At 38.2% G+C, this 11,394-nt stretch overlaps 1 long non-coding RNA gene and 1 other non-coding gene across 6 annotated transcripts; both read left to right on the forward strand.

The window, feature by feature from the left end:
• The first annotated feature begins 5,918 nt into the window (after positions 1–5,918).
• On the forward strand, positions 5,919–6,025 carry LOC141621638 (small nucleolar RNA R71). Its single transcript, XR_012532530.1, has one exon. It is a non-coding gene; the product is annotated as a small nucleolar RNA R71 (small nucleolar RNA).
• A 2,521-nt stretch (positions 6,026–8,546) lies between these two features.
• LOC141609402 (uncharacterized) lies at positions 8,547–11,162 on the forward strand. Of its 5 annotated transcripts, none has more exons than XR_012527421.1 (4): positions 8,547–8,914; positions 9,111–9,955; positions 10,539–10,664; positions 10,784–11,162. It is a non-coding gene; the product is annotated as an uncharacterized LOC141609402 (long non-coding RNA). The 5 variants fall into 5 exon arrangements; XR_012527420.1 differs by having other exon boundaries at positions 8,547–8,776; positions 8,848–9,955; XR_012527416.1 differs by having other exon boundaries at positions 8,548–8,776; positions 8,873–9,955.
• The last annotated feature ends 232 nt before the right edge of the window (positions 11,163–11,394 follow it).

Below are 11,394 nucleotides of genomic sequence, written 5' to 3' on the forward strand. Positions count from 1 at the left end.
GGGGAGCAGATTTGACAGGTACTAAAGATTAGCTGACTCGGGAGCATTGGAATGAGAGCTCGACTTGGACCATAGTTGAAGTTTAGATCACATAAAACAATTATATCACTTTATTTATTTCCGCTGCAAGTTGTAATTATTTTGTAGTAAGTTTTAGTTGGTTAAGTTGTAATAAACATGTATTCATTAAAGTTTTAATTTAAAGTACTTTGGTGAGTTGGACTTTGTTATTCACTACCTCGGGAAACCGAGATGGTAACAGTCCTATTTATTTGGAAATGTCTAGCTAAAGGCTCCTAAATAAATGAGGGTGTTACATCATAATCCTCATGTCTCGGATGTGGCGTAGTCAATCAATGTGAAAGAAGGATAGACAAACAAACAAACAAGTATATACAAAATATAAACAATTCTACACTATAAAGGAATGAACATGTTTTTGGTTTTTCAATTTTTCAATTTTTATCGTTTATATGTTTATGAAATAAAAAGACATGTTTTTGTATTTTTTAAAATTTTTCAATTTTTATCATTTTTGTTTTAAAAGTCAAGTTAGAATTTCCGATCTCCACACTAGTATGGGCATTGTCCTCAATGGCCAAAACGATAGGAAATTATGCAAGCTAAATGAGAATGCATGATTTCTACACTACTATGCAAACTACATGACATATAAACAAGTGATGCAATCTAGATCTAAACTATATGATGCATGAATTTATTGGTTGGAGAGCTAATTTAGATTAAATCCCAATGCTTGTAATTGAATATCCCCAAACTAAGTAAGCCACTATTTCTAGTGTAAAAATGAGGGAGTTCATGCACAAGTATATAATGCATGAAACTAATTGTTATTTTGGATTTTCAAAAGTGGGAACAATATGAGACACCTCAATGAGACCGAGGTGGGAGTCCTCTAAGTGTTGCTAGGACTCAAAACAATTGATCAAGATAAAATTTTTTGAAAACAAGAGAAATAAACAAAGCTAAAAGAGGTGTAGGAAACTCACAATGGGATATGTGGCATCCTCCAAAAACCTTGTCAATCCTCAATTGTCGCTCATGGCGACATATTCATCACTATCATCATCTTCCTCATCGTCATCATCTACCTCCATGTACCCGGAGGCTTCACCATCTTTATCATCACTTGAACTTTGCACTTCTTCCTATTCTTCCTCATGGCAAGAGTCACTACCTTCCCCGCTCTCAACAATAATCTCCTTCCCCTTAGCAACTTCACTATCCATGGTGGCATCTCTAGGAGCACTCGGAAAGAATACTTCCCTATCCGCCCAACTAGGCAAAGGACATGATGAATCAAGGAGTCCTTGCTTAGCTAAGTGTAGGAGGGGCGGATATTGAGCCCGGTAAGAATTGACCCGGTCTTCATGAGCTTCCTTATGCATATGTTGCATCAATTGGGTCAATTAGTCGTTGCCTACCACGATACTAGTGCCAATTGGTGTGAATTCACGGTAGGCAAATGGATAAGGTGGAGTCACAATAGAGGAGGGGGAGGATTGCTTGGCATTAGATTCCCTATGTTGCCTCATAATCATCTCGGCTTCATCGGAGACGGGTAGAAGGTAGCTTGGACTTCGGACATTGAGGCGGCATATCTTGTTAGGCAAGATGAAGGACTTAGCTTCTTTAGTGAGCCACTCATACTCTTTGTCAAGATTATCATTCTTGACCCAATGGAACTTGTTGATCATAGTGGCCAAATCAAGAAGGTTGCCTCCTTTAACCGTTTATATGTCTTGTCTTTGTTGAAATCCGGGTTAAAGTGTTTGGCTAACCATGTTACTAATCCTCCATTCACAATAAAAGCCGCTCCATCTTTACCATGGTCAATTGTAAGCTACCGTTCAAGTAAGAGTTGAAGTATGTTGTATTCCTTGGTGAACTTTTTGTTGACATTCATGGTGGATTCAAGATAGACAAAGTCGAGCTCGGGAAAATGATTAGTGCCCTTTATTGCAATTAAAGTGTTGCCCACACCTTATGCCACACTCTTATGCCCGGATGGTGGACATAAAGAACATGACACTCATGGAAGGATTCAAATTTTCTTCCGGTGATCACTTTCCAAAGGGGTGCGGCATCATATTTTGAAGGCTTTTTCTCATAATGATAGTGTTCATCAAGACCAAACACTTTGCCAAATTCTTTCATAGACATTCTCCTATCCTTGTTCTCAAGGCGGAATTCAGCATTTTTCCGACCCTCTACCTTAGTCACCTTCAAGGAGCTTACAAACTCCATGGTAAGGGAAGGGTAGGTTAATTCTTGCATTTCAAAGAGGGTAGTCAATTTCATGGATTCGAAGAAATTCCTACTTCTTTCAAGCACACCCAATTTGTCTAAGGCATCTTGGCATATGAATTTGGTAGGCAAAATCGTTTTCTTAGTAAGAGATACAAATGCTTTCCTATGAGAATCGTTTATGAAAGTTACCTCCGGATAATCTTGCAATTGTTCAATGACCAGAGTAGGTGTAGCTTCCACCATAGGAGTAGCAACTTCTTGAATCTCTACCATTGGTTGATGCACTACCATAACCTTTGAGGCTAAAAGAGCTTGTTGCCTTTTGGAAAGATTTGAGGTTGTGGGTGCCTTGTTTCCACCTTTTGTTCTTGCCATGTTATTCTCGTTGTCAAAATTGTATCAACAAACCAATATTGTGCTTGAATGCTCTTGTTTCCTCAAGCTTCAATTAATCCCTAATCGATTTTGGGATTTTCGAAATTGCCTTGAAACCCTAGAAAATCGATTCAATTTTTGAGGATTTTGGTGTTTTGATGGCTTCTTGTTGATAAAGGAATAGTTTGATTGTAATTTGAGGAAGTTTGGGTTTGATTTTGGTGAATTTGGTTGATGAATTTTGTGTTTTGTTGATGAGGGGATTGAGGGGTTTGAGGGAGAAGGGTGTGTGTTTTTGTTTGTATAAGAAAGAAATGAATTGGGGAAGGAGGGTGAATCCCGTGTTATAGCCTTTCAGCAGTAGGAGACGAGAGTTTTAGAATGGGGACGCTCGGATCTTTAAACAGCGAGCTCAGGAATTTCTAACCCGTGCTGAGACGCGCGGATTCTTCAGGAGACGGGCGAATTTTTGCAGGAGACGCTCGGATTTTTAGACAGTGTGGAATTAAAATTTTTTTGAAGCAGCCAGGACGCGCATATTGCTCCTGAGACGAGCGGCTTCAGACTAAGACGGGTGTCTTCTGTGTAATCTGCTCAGATTTTTAAACAGACTAAATTTTTTGATTTCAGCTCTCCCAAGACGAGCGTCTTAGAGCCAGGACGCTCGGATCACTTCCAAGACGAGCGGGTTCCCTCTGGGATGCTCGGATCTTCTCCTGTACCCACGAGTTCAGTTCCACCCGTGGGGATCTTCATTTCCCATATTATTCTTTCTTCATGACTTTGTTCAACATTGTGGGTGCACTATGAAGGCTTGGATGCCTAGGCAATTGCTATTCCCACATTAAATTAAACACTACACATCAAAACACATTAAAATCTCTCCCTCACTTTCTCTCTTAATAATAATCTTGATCAAAGTATGAAATTGCAAATCCAATATTGACAAAAATGCAATACAAGAAGTAAAATGCAAGTTAAGGGTTAGAATATTTACAAATGGTGGTTTAGGGAGGACTCCACCAAACTCTCATTCTTGGATGAGATGTCAAGGGGGCATAGCCAAGGTGTTGTTAATGTTACTCAACACCTTGTAGAAGTAGTCGAAGGCTTGTTCATTTTCATTATAAAGATATTCGATAGACCTTTGCACATTATGCTCTTCATGATGGTGACCCATGTCAATGTGATGACAAGGATCAACAAAGCCTTTGTCTAAGGTCATAGCATTGCCAATGTAGGGATTGACTAATCCTTCAAATTTGTCATCCCATAGACCACAAACTTCACTAGCTTGCTCCCCATTGATGTCATGAGTTGATGAAAGCAACTCCTCTTTCTTGTTGTCATGGACAATGAGGCCTTCTTCCTTACTTATCATGATTGGTGGTGAGCTATTCAAGCTCTCATTGTTATTGAAATTTCCTTTCTCTCTGGATAGAGCATCTTGAGGATTATTCACTTTTTTCTTCCATATGGGCGGTGATTCTTTACCCATAGCTTGATCTTTGCATTGAGATGCCAACTTCTTCCTATCACTTTCTCGGCTATAATGATCGACCATGAAGCATGGCTCATGTAGTCGGAGAGCTCTCATTGTCTTGTCAAGATTAAAAGTGATTGTCTCATCCCCCACTTCAAGTGTAAGCTCTCCATGTTTCACATCAATTATCTCTCCCGCGGTGTGCAAGAAAGGTCTTCCTAGGATGATAGGAATGTTGGAATCCTCCTCCATGTCTACAATGACAAAGTCTACCGGGATGAAGAATTTGCCAATTCTCACGGGCACATCCTCCCATACCCCTAAAGGTATCTTTGTTGATCGATCCGCCATTTGAAGAGTAATGTTAGTGCACCTGAGCTCTCCCATTCCTAGCCTCTTGCATACCGAGTATGGCATGACACTTACACTTGCTCCAAAGTCACATAATGCTTTGTTGATTGTAGTGTCGCCAATGGTGCATAGAATAGAGAAGCTTCCCGGATCTTTGAGTTTTGGAGGTGAACTTCCTTGAAGAATAGCACTACTCACTTTGGTAAAGGCAATAGCCTCTAGCTTCCGGATGGATTTCTTCTTGGTAAGAATGTCTTTCATGTATTTTGCATAGGCCGGAACATGATTGATCAATTCCGTGAATGGGATTGAGACTTCTAAGTTCTTCACAATCTCCATGAACTTTCCAAGTTGTTCATCAAACTTAGGCATAGCTTAACGACTTGGGAATGGAAGTCTAATCACAATAGGCTCTTTTTCCTTAGCCTTCTCTTCATTCTTCTTTTTTAAAACCTCTTTGGTGGTGGGTTCTTCTTCTTTAGAGCTCTCCACAACTCTTTGCTTGTCACTAGCATCCACAATATCTTCATCAATCGGCTTCTTCGACCCTTCATACCTTATACCACTCCTCAAATGGATGGCACTAACCGACTCATGTCTTGGGGGATTACTTTGAGGTGGTAATTGCCCCTTTTGTCTTTGAGAGCTAGAAGATGCTAATTGAGACATTTGGGTTTCCAACATCTTGGTGTGGGCTAGTACGGTCTTGATGGTGATGTCTTTGGCTTGGCTATCTTTTTGCATTTGGGTGAAAAATTCTTGTTGGTTCTTTTGCATTTGGAGGACCGCTTTTTCAACATCAAAGTCCTTGTCATTGGATTGATTGTAAGAGGGTTGATTTTGATAACCTTGGCTTTGGTTGTAAAAGGGTCTTTGAGCTTGATTTCTCATTGGAGGTGGGGTGTATGTTGGTTGAGGGTTTTGAACATTTTGGCTCTTGTATGAAAGGTTTGGATGAAATTTGGTATTCTCATTATAATAGTTGGAATAAGGGGTGCCACTCTTGTATGCTTGGAAAGCATTCACTTATTCACTTATTCCCCTACATTAACTTTGGTCATGTCCCAAAGTTCCACAACTCTCACATACTCTACTTGGAATTGAGGATGATGCCACCATAGCATTAACATGTTGTTTGGGTGATTTGGAAGCTTCATCAAGCTTAGCCATGACCTTCTCAAACTTCAAATTGATGGTGTCAATATGAGCACTTAGTTGAGCACCCAATTGTGTGATGGAATCTACCTCATGCTTTCCTCCTCTAGTGGCCTTTCGAGGCCTATTAAATTGTGAATTATGAACCGCCCTCTCCTCAATTTTGGCCCAAGTATGATTGTCATCAACTTCGGTAAACATACCATTGGATCCCATATTGATAATGTTGAGGGAGTCTTCATATAGACCATTCCAAAATTGTTGCACAAGGAACCACTCGCTAAGTCCATGGTGTGGACAAGAACGACAAGTGTCCTTAAATCTCTCGCATGCTTCATACAATGATTCCTCATCCCTTTGTTTGAACCCGGTGATTTGGGCTCTCAACATGTTAGTCTTCTCCGGAGGATAGAATTTCTTGTAGAAGGCAAGTGCCAACTTCTTCCATGAGTCATTACCAAGGGTAGCCTTGTCTAGGCTCTTCAACCATTGCTTTGCGGTACCAATCAAAGAAAAAAGAAATAATACCCATCGGATTTGATCTTGAGTAACTCCGGTTTGAGAAATCGCATCACAATAGTCACAAAAATTCTCCATATGTGAATGAGGGTCTTCACTAGGCATCCCTACAAATTGACTTCTCTCAACTAATTGTATGAATGCGGATTTCGCAATGAAATTACCGGTTAAATGTGGTGGTGTAGGAGTACCATTTGGTAGGTTCTCCTCGGTTGGTACGGAATGTGATGAAAATTTAGGCATTGTGGGTTGATTTTGTGGTGGATTTTGTATTGGGTTTTTCTCTGATTCTCTTGCAAAAGGGTTGGTAAACTCAATGTTATTTGGTTGAATGTCCACAATCTCTCCAATACCTACAACTCTCGAAGTACCTCTAACAAGTCTTCTATTGTTGGTTAAGGTTCTTTCAATTTCAAGATCAATAGGCAATGGATTACCTTGTGATCTCCTAGTCATGCAAAATATCAAATAACTTGAAAACAATTAGAACAACCTTGAGGAAATTGACTTCCCCAAGGTAAAGAAAGACACAACTAAAAACAATTAATGAAAATCAAATCAATTGAACACCGTCCCCGACAACGACGCTATTTTTGGTTCGGATTCAAAGTCGTCGTCAAAAGCTACCCACCAAAACAATATTTATAACTTCACAAACTACTCTTACCAAAGAGGCAATTAAAGGTCGGATCCCAAGGGACGGGTATTGATGTAGGATTTTCAATTGCAAATAATCTTGTCTTAGGGTGTCACAATTTGGGTTGAGATGAGATTGGTCTAAACTAATTAACAAGATAAAAGTAAAGCAATGAAAACAAGCAAGATGATTAAAAAGGGATGTACACAATTTATTAAAGGCACTAGGGTGTCATGGGTTCATAGGGGATTCATGGGAGTTGATCATACAAACATGTTCTCAATTAGATGAAAGCACTTATTGTTGTGATGGGATCGAGTTGGTGTATAAGCTTACAATTCCTAAGAAGGTTTGGATCCCGGAGCCGAATCGATTAGCTTGTATAACACCTATAAGTCAACTTAATCTTTCTTATTCAACTATATGCATGGTCTAATGAGGCTCGAGTTGGTGTATAAGCTTACAAGCCTCATTGAAGAGTTAGGTGATGGATAAAAAAATGTAAGGATTCATAGGCTCGCATTTCATCAAACATAACATGTGCATAAGTTGAAATCACAATAAGCAAGCAAATTAATTATGAAGACATATTAGATTAAGCATGAATCAATCCCCATGTTGGTTTTCCCTAATTTCCCATTAACCCTAGCTAAGGAAACTACTCACTCATTATCAAGTTTAGCATGCTAACAAGGTTGTTAATCATACTAACAAAGCAAAACATGATGAATAAATAAAAGTGATTAACAATAATTAAACAAGATTAAGAGAGAATTATACCTATGAAGAAGATCCAAAATAATAAAGCAAAGAATAATAGAAGTACTTGATGATTGATGGAAGGTTGTAAATCCTCCAAATAAACCCAAATAATCTTCTAATTACCCAAAATAAAGGAAGAATAATAGAGAAATTAAGGAAAGATTAAGATGTGATTAATATTGAGAAATTGTATTACAACTAAACTAAGACTAATTTTAGAGAATTACAAAGTGATTAAGGATGGATTAAGATAGCTTAAGGGATGATCAAGGGTGCATGCTAATCTAGGTAGTACAAAGGGATATTTATACTAAAGATTAGGTACAAAGATTAGGGTTACTAAGGGCTTAAATGACTATTAAGTCCCTAAGAAAAGTTGAGGAAATGTTCCTCTCGAAGGAAATGAGCGGATTCCCATGCTAGTCTTGCCACGATCCGCTCGTCTTGAGGTAAGGCACGGGCTCTTTTGTCTTAGGATCCGCTCGAATCCAGGGAAAGACGCTCGGTTGCTTGGGCAGCAATCCGCTCGTCTTGGGAACAAGATGCCCGGATTGTGCCTGATCCGTTCGGATTTCTGGGCAGACTGCTTCTCTTCTTTTCCTCCTTAACAATCCGCAAGGATCATTTCGGGGATGCAAGGATCCTTCCATCATTTCCCATTTCACTCTATTATCTACTTAGGCCTCTAGTGTTGGTCTTCTCTTTGATGCTTGGTCATTAGGTGCGATCCATTTAGCTCCATTTCGCCTCATAAATGCAAGGTTAGCACTCCTTTCCTACCAAGGGGACAAAACCTCAAAGAATATGAAAAATGGGAAACTAAAGATAGTAAATGACCCAAATATGTGCTGTAAAGCATAGAAACGACACTACTACAAAAAACATCAAAGAGATCATTTATAAGAAACCAGTTAGACTTTCGACCTGGTTTTTTAGCCTTAGAAACCGCTTATTTTTCAAACCCGGTCTCTTTATTAAAAAAAAGAAACGTGTTACGTACAAAACCGGTTTCTTTGCTTTTACCCATTACGGTTATGAACAAAAATATGGAAAACACTTGATATTCTCTCTTCACTACGGTGATACAGTCAATACTCAATACAAACCCAGTCAACCATTTTCTATCCTCACCCCTCATGATCCGTACACAGGACCAGGTCAGCCAACAAGCCACTCGATTCACCACCGCACTCAGGCGTCTCCTTATCCACTTCATATGATAGGTATAATCTATCTCTTGAATAGTTTCATTCTATTTACTTAGTGTATAAGGGTAATGATATTTGGAATTCAGATTGATGCTACATTGGTTGCACCAGGTTGTTCGAAGATGTTATTACTGTTGTTTGACGATTTTGGGGGTGAGTTGCTTTTGAAATTACGGTGTTACTCAAGATTTAATTGATTAGGGTTTGAGAAATTGAGAGATTTGGGTAAATTTTGAATGGGGAAAAATTAGGGATGTTAGTTATATTCATATACTGTAAAATTAAGGATGCGTCTTGCAGTGGTTGTATAATTCATTAACCTATTGATGTATATATGTCACTCTGTTAGATAATAGTGATGAAAGTGAAAAAGCCAATATTTTGACAGAAGTTTCCTCTAGAACAATGGCGTCAATTTAGCTGTGAGGTACGTAGTTTATTTGTTTGATGGATTTAAATATGTATTGCCATATGACCTTAGATGTTTGAGTTTATTGTTTAATTGATCATACAATGGCATACTATGGCTTATTGCTGTTATGTGACGATCTTGATATGGGTTTGTTCGTTGGTGTCTTATTTTTTACATCGTCACAATGTGTTTTGCCATGTGCCTATTACTGTTCATTTTAATTATGTTTGTAAGTTGTATGATGAAATGCGTTTAGGTTATTGACTATTTGATTACTCACTTCCCGTATCTACATATTTGTTTTTAAGGGTTAGGGGTTCTCAACACTTGATAAAGAAACATTGTTAAAAGCATTTGGTGCTTAATAGTGTTACTAGTTCCTGTGGCAATTGGGTTTCACGGTCTGACTTTTTAAGTGTTCAAAACCATATCATGTATTTAGACGTATGCCAATTACACTTTTACTATGTATAAAGGTGCTGGAGGAAGAGTCTACTAAACATCAGCTAGTCATTTCTACTAATGGCACAATTATTCGGCCGATTAATTGGTGTCTCCTTCAGTCTGTTCTTAACTATAGGCTTGTCCCGTTAATGTTTTAAACATTTGTTAATTCTGTTTTGTTTCTTCTGCTTTATCAACTAGTCGACATATGCTCAGCGCTGTTAGTGTTTGGTTGGACGTACCAATCAATTGCTTTGCACGGAGAATTTCTGCAGTCGGGACTGGCACTCGTCCTTTGTTCCATAGTGAAGGAGGAGATGCTTATAAGTTAAACCAAGGTTTGATATTATATGTCTATTGTAAATCTGTAATACTAACCCTCACCCCCTTTATATTTTTCCATTTGGCGTCGATGGTGGTTAACTGACTTTGACCATTAATTTATAGACATGAATTTATAGATAAGTTTAATTCTAATATTACCACTAAGAAGGGTGTTGGCCAGCATCAAAAATTAACGTTGGTGATGGTTGTCATGGAAATGTGGAAGGACCTTTAAGACCTTTTGATGTCTATATAGGAGATAATGTTGGTAACATTGTTATTGGTTGTGGACATATATGCAATGAATTTTATTACTTCTGTGATTGACGCTGCAACTATGACTGAGAGCAGGGCACAGATGTGGCTAATTCTAATGTTAATGTTTATGAACCTCGTGGATTGTCACCCGAATGTGATATTCAGTTGAGGAATGAACAAATAGATGGTGATGATAATGAAGCTGAATTAAGGCATTCAAATAATGAAATAAAATGGTCTTACTCTTTAAGTACTGATGTATTGAATGATGATATTCCTTTTACTAATTATGTTACGTCGACAACACTTTATGACATTGAAGTTACAAATTGCATTCAGGAGCAACGGTGTACAGGTGCAGACACCTATGATGAAGCAAAAAAAAAGCTATCTTCAAAGGCAACTTGGGTCATCTAGCTTTTGCCTTTCGGCAGAGAAGACATATATTTACTTGATATAATCCAGGTTTCTGTTTTATATTCAAAAGATTATCCTTGTAATTGTGGCAAGGAAAGAAAGGCGTTGTTTGATTCAGTTTTTGTTGGTACATATTTCTGAGAGCTGTGATTTTTGTTTTTGTGCAGCAACCAACAATTTGCTGACAAATCTAAGCATCTTGGGCAACTGTTCAAAAGTGGAAGTCCAGGGGAAAGATTTGCACTCATCCGTGGAGTAAATTGCAGCATCTAGGTGCACTAGGAAAGACGATGATGATGTGATGGAGGTTCACTTAGTAGCTTATAAATCTCATGTATCAACATATTACTACTGTTTTTTTTCTTCCTACAGCACCGAGGCTAGCGACGACTCCTAGTTGGGTACTGATTAGGTAATTTCAACGACAAGTTTCATTCAGAGACTTATGATTTTGGTAGATTTATTTCTTTACTCATTCTTGATCATGTAAAAGTAATAAGATTGATTAATTTTGTGAATTAATGGTGATGATATAATATAATTGTATAATTCAGTAAGTCTTGTGAGAGACCGTCTCTCACTAATTTAGTGAGAGACATAAAAGGGAAATGGCAAAACTCCAACTTGCTCACCCCATCATGAGGGAGAGGTGTGAGAGGTCTTTCAATAATATTATTGAGAGACCGTCTCTCTAAAGTCTTTGTATAATTGTAATTGTTTTTTATTAAAATAATTAAGATCTCGATTTTTGAATGGTAATTTTTTTTATATACAGAAA

Source organism: Silene latifolia, chromosome 1 (genome assembly GCF_048544455.1).
Source record: "Silene latifolia isolate original U9 population chromosome 1, ASM4854445v1, whole genome shotgun sequence".
In the NCBI taxonomy this organism is placed as follows: domain Eukaryota; kingdom Viridiplantae; phylum Streptophyta; class Magnoliopsida; order Caryophyllales; family Caryophyllaceae; genus Silene; species Silene latifolia.